This window comes from Falco peregrinus, chromosome 2 (genome assembly GCF_023634155.1).
Source record: "Falco peregrinus isolate bFalPer1 chromosome 2, bFalPer1.pri, whole genome shotgun sequence".
Classification (NCBI taxonomy): domain Eukaryota; kingdom Metazoa; phylum Chordata; class Aves; order Falconiformes; family Falconidae; genus Falco; species Falco peregrinus.
The window spans coordinates 11,685,006-11,694,940 of record NC_073722.1 but is presented as its reverse complement, the minus strand read 5'-3'; positions in this window follow the sequence as shown (position 1 = coordinate 11,694,940).

The window sequence follows — 9,935 nt, the reverse complement described above, 5'->3', positions numbered from 1 at the left end:
GTTATCCCTTCACAATGGACACAAGTGAAAATATAAAGCGCCACACATTCAAGTGTAAGGAGAAGTATTGCACTCAATATGAATTCAAGTTACTGGGACAATAAGCAGTCTGTTACACCAGTAAAATTCCCATCAGATGGTGTTGGAAGCAATAGCCAGGTTCAGATACCCTCAAGGCTCCTCTCAAAGCGTGCTGGTTGGTATCTGCCTGGAGACCTTGCTCATGCCGTTAATCTCCTAAAACTCTAAGCAAATATTCTTTTCTCATGAGTACTGATGCTGTGGGAAGGCAAACAAAATGTTTGTATGGAGAGAAAGCCACATGGAGTTAACAGCAATAAAGCAGCGCTATATTTACAACAGTAAGTAACACCTCGCTCTCCCTGTAACTCCAGGGTTGCTCTGGATCAGATGTCTAGTGGCCCGCATGCGCTTTGGGCATGCTGACACGGCATTTACCAGGCAGATGGGAATTCACTCCTGGACAATGAATGGATACAGATCATTAATTTTGTCACAGCACGATGCTTGTGTTATCCCATGCAGGAAAGGCTGTGCTGTGCCTTTTGACATACCACTTTCCCACCTTCCTGATTAGCTTCACTTGCTGTTTATTACCAGTTGACAGTGAAATCCCAGATGCACCTGGCAAGTCCACCTCCAGATGCTAAGGGTAACTTATGCTTGGCTACTGTGAAGCATGCTTCAGTGCTTGGTTGTGTTGCATCGGTGCCTCCAACGGTGAGACAGCCTCTGTGGCCTTACCCTGCTGTCTCTGAGCCACGGAGTGAAGCCTGCAATGCTGCAGTCTGATGGCACTGGTCTTCCAGCTCTTTCTTTTCTGCTGCCTGGGCCGTAGAAAAGGAAGATCCTCACACGGACACCCTCAGCTCTGTTGCTGTCTTCTGCACCTCCAGTGAAAACCCTGAACTTGACCAGCACCCATCTCTGGCTGAGATGCCATCTTCCCTGCTTCCCTTCCGCCGTTGTGATGGGGGGAGAGACACTTGGTGGATAATTGGGGCTACTGAAATTCCTGTCTCTGCAAAATGGGAGCACATTTCTCATTTCTCCTTTCTTGCAGGGTATGTGCTGTTGTAAGGCCATTGGGAACAGGTTTTCCTCAGGAAGATGACTCACTTCAGGGAAATCAAGTACAGTTCTCTTCTTGCACTGTGTAACAAGGAGCACAAAATTAACTGCACTTTTAATGAAGAGGCTCAACTCCAAAGGTAGATACAAATACACAGGGTAATTTCTCCTCGCTTCCTGAGCGGGGAACCTTGCTCGCTCTTTCTACTGCTGATGCCAGCTATCAGAGAGCTGCTTCCCTGCAACTCTTAGGCCAGGGGACTACACTGATATTTCAGGGGTGCAGGCATTTAGAGTTTTCCTCTGTTTTATTGCATTTATTTTCTATTTCCAAAAACTCTTGAGTGAAATATTTTACTATTATTTGCTCCACTTTGAAGAGCTAAATGTTTTTGCTCTGTGGATGCAAGAGTGCAGGTTATATTGAGGTGTACAGCTCTGCCCACGTGAAACAAAACTTAACTGAAAACCTAATTTTTGTTTGTTAGGTAAAAGCAGGATTGCTTGTCTGGAGCTGTGTGTGTTTCTTTTTGCCAGGTCAAAGTGTGATCTGAAACCAAATACGAGGTTTTTTGAACCAGAAGTTGGAGAAACTAGGTTAGATGTTGGTAGATTTACAGTCCTGGAAAGCAATAAAGGCAAGAAAGAGACTGTTCTCTGTTGCAGCAGTGCTTTCTTCCTGTCACTTAAACCCATCAAGGTTAAAAAGATTGCCCCATCTGAAAGAACATGGAGCCATTTCTGCCGTCCACATATATAGAGAGGGTAGGCAGCTGGGATGAGAATAAGAGGACTAGAGGCAATTCCTCTGCTCCAAATAAATGGATAATAAATCAGGAACTGGTAACCAGAGCCTGTAGCAGAGGATGAAGGTTTATTTTAATCTTCTTCAGAAAGTGTCCAGCAGCTGAGCAGATATTCTTCTGAAAACTTTAACCAGAAACCATCTTATTACTTGAGCGGCACGCCTTGTTAGAAATGTGATGGCTCTTTAAAACCTAAGGCTTGTTTGATTTCTGGGTCTGTTTTGCTATCTTATACTTTGAGCTCAGATTGTATAGAGATTTTCTGGAAGGAAACTAGCTCCTGGAGATTTCTGACCTTCTGCAACTTCAATTGGACATAAGTCCTCTCTCCATGTCAGCTTGCTCAACAACAAATAAGGTGGCTGGTGGCACATAAAGCAGAGATCAGGATTCTGTATGACTAGTAGAAGGTATATCCTTGGGGAATGGCAGATGTGTGTAATATATCCATTACAAAGTTTGTTGAACCTTTTAATTAATATTCTTAAAGTATTTGTCAATGAAACAATGGAAACAATCAGAGCATGATATTAAATAAAAATTCAGGCAAGTATATATTTTAATTATTATTGCTTTGCTTCCTGTGGGCTTTAGGCACAGGAAATTGAAGCATTAACCAGAGTGATAAGAAGTGTTTAAAAAATGTATTTTGAAGAATGCATAGGAAAGGAACTCAAGGACTAGAAAGTGACCAAATTACTTTAATTTGTAATCAAAGCAATTGTTCCTGGAGATCTGTGAACAGAATTTCATTTGTCAAATCCATTAGTTCACTGTGAATGAACTCCATTAAAAATCCTTACTAGATTGCAGGATTTTTTGTTATAACTGGTATGCGCAGGGAATATGTATATTTGCAGTAGTTTTGCAGGTGCTTGTATTACTAAGTGCAACAGCATGGGGAAATCTGCACAAAGAGCAACTGCAGATTTACTGCCCACTAGTTTTTAAAGTGATTGCAAGTTTTTCCAAATTGTATTTCCTGTTTGTTTTGCAAAAAGACACACAGGTATCTCTTAGAAAGTACTTGGTGTTAACACTTGTACCAGAACTCAGCTCCAAGCTTTAGCTCTGTACAGCATTTCTGTGATGGGTCCCTGGGAGATGGCACACTGCTGCATGGGCAGTGGGGGGGCTACCTGGGGTGTAACACTTGCTGCCGTGTTCCTGCTTATTACAAAAGCAATGTCCTTCCTGCCTGAACCTTTATAATCACAAAATGCTCTGCTGCTTCTAGCGTTTTTATGGCTTGCTCTGGAACCAACCCTGTGGTGTCATACCTTGTGTGTGCATATGTGTATTTGTCGCTGTTGAGCCCTGTGACTGATTTGAGCCCTGCCAGTCCACACAGTTTCAATTGCGAACCAAGATGATTCTCATGAATTTTATGAAAATAGGTGTCTGGAGGAGACTCAAATTTCCAGACCCCAAAAATGCTTCTCTGTGAACTTTGCTATTTTAGGCGCAGGGGAAAGTGTCTGGTGGAGAGCCTGGAGGCGTTTCTCCTAAAGGGAGCACTGACTGGAGCCTGCCTATTTTAGGGCAGGAGGGAGCCCTACTTGGCAGCACCTACCTGTGGGTGGAGAGGGAGGCCTTTCTGGTCCCAGTGGTCCAAAATCCCAGGAGACAACATTTTCTGATGAACTAACATCAGAACTTTTAAAACTTGAACTCTTCCATCTGCGAAATGGAGAGAAAGTAGCCATGGGTACCTCTCATGGCTCAGCCTGGGCAAAACAGCCTGGAAGACAGCAGCTCTTGGGATGGGGCATGTGAATGTGTACCCACTGTGTGAGGCAGGAAACCCAAAAATGATCTGTGCTGTGGGGAGCAGTGTGGGACACGCGAGGCTGGGTGTCCCATGAGAGGGCGCGTCAGGAGTCATGCTCATCAGAGTGAGCGTGCACCCACGTCTGCATGTGAGGGTAGGGACTGTTAGGATTTATTTGTAGAAGGGTAGCTGGAAACTTACTTATACTTACCAAGATTTTGAAATAGTCCAGTCCTGTGGTTTTTTCCTTTGTGTTGCTGATCCTGATCCTGAATGTATAGTTCATTGATTGCTGGTAATTACATGTAATTAATAAATCAGTAAACCGCTTCAATCCTGATTTGATTTAAACCATGCGAGACGAGCAGTTTTTCCCTGTGACAAGCAGTACTGCATCTGGCAGAATATACATGGCCAGGGCACATCAGCAGTATCATATCTTGGGAGTGATGGCAGAAACCTGAACTACTGCAGTCTCTGTGGTTGCATAAACCCTATAAAAACACCTTTTTGTAAGCAACGAGACTGTTCTTGGGCATAGGGCAGAACTCTCTCTGATGTGTTTCTGCTGATTCTTGAAAGGGTTGGTGTCCCAATGACTTGTAAGTCAGAATATTTGAAAAAAGTTGTGAAGTACGCTATGATGTGTAGTTCCCAAAGTGCTTGCTGAACTTGTGCAAACCGGGCTAAAACTCATAGAAGTTAGTCTGAATAAATCATAATAAGAAATGAAATCAGGTAAGTTATCATGTGTTGCTGATTTATTTCTTTCCTTCTCCTATTATGCAGTTAGGAATGCTTAGACCATGCTAATTGTAACTTTTTTCCTTATGTTTACATTTTCCATTGTAGCTGTTGTTGTTATAACGTACATACAGCTGTTATAATAATAACATATAAATATATATAATATATTATTAGTATATTGTTTTTATACCAAGTAGCTGAAAGTGTACTTGTAGACTTCACAGACGCTGAAGCCAGAATGCTCTATAATTTGTGCATTCCCATGCAACATGTGCATATGTGCAATTCTGCACTGAAGTAAGAGTCCTGAGGTGCCCGTAAGAGCAGGATGCAAACACTGTCTCCGCTGTGCTGTCACCTAATGAAATTTCCTGTAAACTACAGTGTAGCGGTTTTGCTTATCTAGAGGTTTTGGCATTTCAGTAAATCAATCAACTTTCTACTTGAAGGTTTCTAACCCATCTTCCTTTTTTGCTCAGCTTCTATGGTGGGGAAGATAAACTAAAATCCTGCTATTCAGCCCACGACATTGCGGTGGCAGTTCCCTTTGAGCCTCTTGGCAATAGAGGTGTTTACTTCAGAGCTCTACATCATATTGGAATCTATGGAGAGCCATTCTTTGCCTGACAGGAGACTTACAAAAGGCAGCATTAGCTGCAGCTTCCAGTCAATATGTTTCTTTCTCATTGACACAAACCAATAGTTTTGAAATATTTAAATACAACGCTCCCTTTAAAAAAAATCATTAATATTTCTATCACTGCTGGAAGTAATAATTTAATGAAAATAGATTTGAATAGAACAGCAGGACCTGGCTGAAATTACTGCTTAATTTTCTCCATTAAATTAAAGTAGCAGAACAGAATGAAAAAGAGGATTTTATATATATATATATTTTTATATAATTTGTGAGAAAGATAAATGCTGCCAGTTCAACTTCAAAATACCTACCTTTCTTGAAGTCAGGCCTTTGAATCCCAGCAAAGTAGAGTTACTGCTTTGTTTTTTGAAGGACTCCATAAGCTTTTAGGTTTCTCAAAGGAGTCTTTGCACACAGATGATGCTGAAGAGAAGATAGTGCTTTTCTGAAAGGGCAGAAACTTGGACTTCCTTTTTTTTCCTCTCCCAAAGCAGATGGAGCAATTCTTTCTATTGCTTTTCATGAGGCCTCATTAATGGGTATGCTTAAACCATGCAGTACCAGAAAGAATGAAAACATGGTCCCATAAGCTGGAAAGACAGCAGAAAGAAAGAAAAACGACAAGGCCTGTAAATCTCTTGCATTTAGGGTATTTGCTGGCTCTGCTTGGGGAATAGTGTTTTTCTCATACAACAGTAAGTCCATAGATTCACAGAGTTTTATTCTGACTTGGGTTAATTTTTGGGTTGGGTTGTTCTATAACCTAGCTGATTTTAGAAGCAATTGGCAGTCCTGCCCATTTTCGGCAGAGTCCAAGCTTTTAGCAGGATTATTTTTTGCTGATTTATCTAGGTTTCACTGAGTGTTGTTGGCTTTAGTGTTCTATTTGGTCTGAATTTGTGTTGTGGCAGGCACTAGATCGCACCACTGGTACACTTGAAACTGTCCTTCTTATGCTTAAACTGAAGTTAAAGGTTTGCACCAGAGCACAATCTAGAGTGCCCTGCTTGCCATGTGGCTGCTAGGTCCTCCAGTAGGTAGCCCTCTGCACGTGTGTGGCTTACACTGGACTGGCAACTGGTGCAAATTTTACTGGTGGTAAACGTATAATGTAGATATGTGGTCCTAAAAACATAAGACTTCTGCGGGTGGCATCCTGCTCCTGCCTTCATTACCAGTTGGTAATGCAGCTTTACCTATTTAGCACTATTTCAAAGGAAGTATCAACTAAATTGTGGCACTCTAGTTTACTTTTTATAAATTTATCATTACTTTTTCTAAGACATAGTTCAAATTTGTTACAGTAATTACCTGCACTTCAGAATAAACATGAGATTTTATCTAAAAAAAAATATTTCAAAATTTTGTTTCTCATTGCTGTTTATGATATAACATGTTTGGGGGTTTTTTTGGTGGTTGGTTGTTTTTTTTTTTTCTCCTTTTTTTTTTTTTTTTTTTTTTTTTTACTGGGTTCCATTGAGAAAAATGTCTGGAGAAAACTCTTCTGTTGTTGGTTGGACCACTGGTATTTATTATGATTATAGTGGAGTAACTGAACACAGTTTGATTACTTGCCAGGAAGAAGGTGGAATTCCGCCTAGCAGTAATTGTAGCAATATCTTCCTCTGAGACTCGTGTATATGTTTGCAGTTTGTGACTGCCTTTAACTTACAAAGGGAATATGGTGGCTAGAGCTCTTGTAAGGAGATTTCTGAAGCTTGTGGTGGGGGTAAAGCTGGACGACAAGTTGGTTTTGGTAAGCACTTTCAGAACAAACACGCGTATCTTGGATTTCTGTGATGGACTATTGATGGTAGCAAAAAGAAATCTTAACTACGTCAGAGGGGAACCAGGTTTCAATAAGAAAATACCTATGTTCAAGTCTACGATGGTGCTATTTTAGTTTTGCGCTGTCTAAGCTGATCTCAGTGAGTAGGGAAAGCGCTATACACCTGATGTAAGTGTGCATGCATAGCAGCTATACAACTAAATGCAGTCTCATACTTAAAGATTAGCACAAAAGGCAAGGCCTTTTAACGTCTTCCAGAGCAGCATAAAGAATGAGACAAGTCATGAGGCATGAAACTGTTTTTAATGGCTATGTTTAGCTTTATTCAAATAAGTAGTTCTCTTAAATTACCACCTTTACAAAAGTGAAGTTAAGTCTGTGTACATGTGATTGTAAATTATAAACAAAACATGTAATACCTAAAGTATTTTTAAGTCTCAGAAATTTTTTTTAGGTAGGATAGGAAAAATGAGGACTGTGTAAATGGTTTGTTTGGATTGATTCTTGAATTAAGCTTGTTTTGTTTTCTGCAAAAAAAGAAATATTTTTTTCCCTTCCTCCCAATGGATTATTGAGATATGTCAAGGCTGTTACAGGTTTTAATTAGCTGTATGTTAACCTCTGTATCTTACAGGTCACTAGGAACTGATTTGAAGGATCAGACTGATCCTTAAAACCTCTGTAGTGAAGTTACTGTGACCTTCTTGCTGTCCTACTGCTAAGATTTGTTCTCACCTGGGCTGCTTATCAAAGTGATTGTTGATGAAACATTTAAACCAGATCTTGAGTTGTCGTTAGTGTCAGAGACATCCAACAGATTTCTGTTAACTCTAATGTACTGTCTGATATGACTTCTTTGCTAAAGTTTTCCAAGTCTACTTTGAAAGCAGAAGATAAACTTTGTATTCTGCCTACTAAAATAATGTTTTTTCCTGTTGAATTTACTGTCCTTCTCTTTGGATTCATCCTTGATTTAATATCACTGGCACTGAATATGTGTATGCCTTTTATATTTTGATGAGATTCTCTTTCCAGCATCTACCCCTGTTTTTGTGGAGAAACAGCAACCACTGTCCACACTGGTACGTGGATCTGATATGTTTTATGTAAGTGTTTTTAAGCAGGTTACAATGGTGCAGTTTGTAAGTTTCCTCCATTACCCTCATAAATTTGGAATGGGGGCCAGTTGCACCCTAATTAGAAAAGAGTAAGTATCTTTTATCTTTTTTTTGTGGGTTTGGGTGGGGGTTTTTTTGGGTTTTTTTTTTTAGTTTTATTTCAAAATTTGCAATAAGGGGGATTGGAGAGATGTACACTAGTGCTGCTGTTGAGGAAGGGAGAATTCACAACCGGGCTAATCCATGGGCAGCTTCAGACTGGTCTCAGTCGGGTGGAATTGTCAGGAGAGAGCTAAAAAGAATATGGGGATGGTAGAAAACAGAGATGCGAGGGTCAGATGAAACAAAAGCCAGACTTCATTGGTTCTGTTTCTTAGCAGAAAAAAAAATGATGGTGTTTGATTATTATTAAAATGGTAATAGAGCAGACTGCTGCATAAAATAAGTGGGCAGAAGGAAAAGAGCAAACTGTCCTGTTTGCGTGAAGCGAAGCCCTGTTCCTAATTTTTTTTTGCACTTGGGGAAAGAAAGGTCAGATTCTTCACTGTATTACAACCCCTGAAGTTGCCCTAAACTGTGCTGGGGACAGTCAGTATAAAATTCAGGCAGCCACAATCAATTTCTTTTTCTCTTCTTGCCCATCTGTTCTCATGCTTGCTAATGCAATGTTCTCCAAGACCACCCCCCAGATCAAGAGCAGTAATGAGCATCACCTCTTTGCAAGACAGAGCGAACATGTTGTCGTTAACATCACTTAAGGTCCTCCTGTTGTTTAGGCTTTCATTAACTTGAGCGCTGGCAGTATTGCCGACAGGATGACAATTTGCACCTTATTACCAATACTGCTGTAAATGGTTGCTGAGGCTGAAAGCAGTGTGATTCTTCTGAGGATGACAAGAAAGGATCTCATCTTCTCTTTCATGCTGCCTCAGCTGGCCTGGGTTGCCCATCACAGGTTTCACCATTAATGTTTGCCTCGGAGTGCATAAAAAATTCATTATTACATGACCAAAACAAACTCCTTTCCCTTCCTATAAAAGAGCCTTGTGTTCTTTTTGCACACCACCCCCACCCCCACCCCCCCTTCTTAAATTAATTTATTTCGGTTTTTCCCACTTGAGCTACCTCTGGCTCTTGGGCTTTCTGACCACCCCACTGCATATATGGGTGTACAGAGCGCTCCTTGTTTTCACTTTTTCTTATGGCCAAATTCCAGTTGCTTGGAAACTTGCATCAGAAACCTGTTGTTGCTGCAGCCCCAAATTTGCTGCACAACATATAAGAGCCAGTGGAGGTGAATTGTTTAAGTGAGTTTATAGATGGGAATTAAAGAAAAATTCCTGTTGAAAGGCCTTGAAGTGTTTTGCAAATGTTATTTCACAGTAACCATGAGACATTTTCAATTAACTCAACAGAAATGTTGCCCTTGCTTTTTCTGTTGATACTGCTCATCTTATGACTGCTGAACAGCAGTGGCAGTGCTAATTAAAGAGGACAGTGTGGAAAGGCAGTTTGTGCTTTGCAGAGCCATGTGGCAGGTCATAGGCATTGTCATTAAGTCTAACTATTTGCAGTATGTCAGTACTGCTGTCCAGAAGATGCAACAAAGAGAAACAGACCATGAAAGCAAATAGTTTGGAAAAGGCAATTTGAAAAAAAAATACTCACCCCTCCAGTATTTTTAAAGAAATGATGTCACACACTGTTCCAAGAGTAACCCTGATGCTCCGTCAGGCTGTGGGGGCTTGGGGAACCTGCGCATGTTTGATGCTCAGGTCTGCAGCAAGAGTCAGGTGTGATGGCCTTATCAACACGTCTTCTGCAGTATCTGTTCCTAGTCACATATATTACCTACTTGTACTTCAGTTCCTCGAAACACCTAGAGCAGTCAGTGCTGATGTGCCTCCCCAGCTGTTGCCCTCGCAGGCGTTCAGCACACTACACACCTCAAACTGCATTTTCTGAAGAAAAT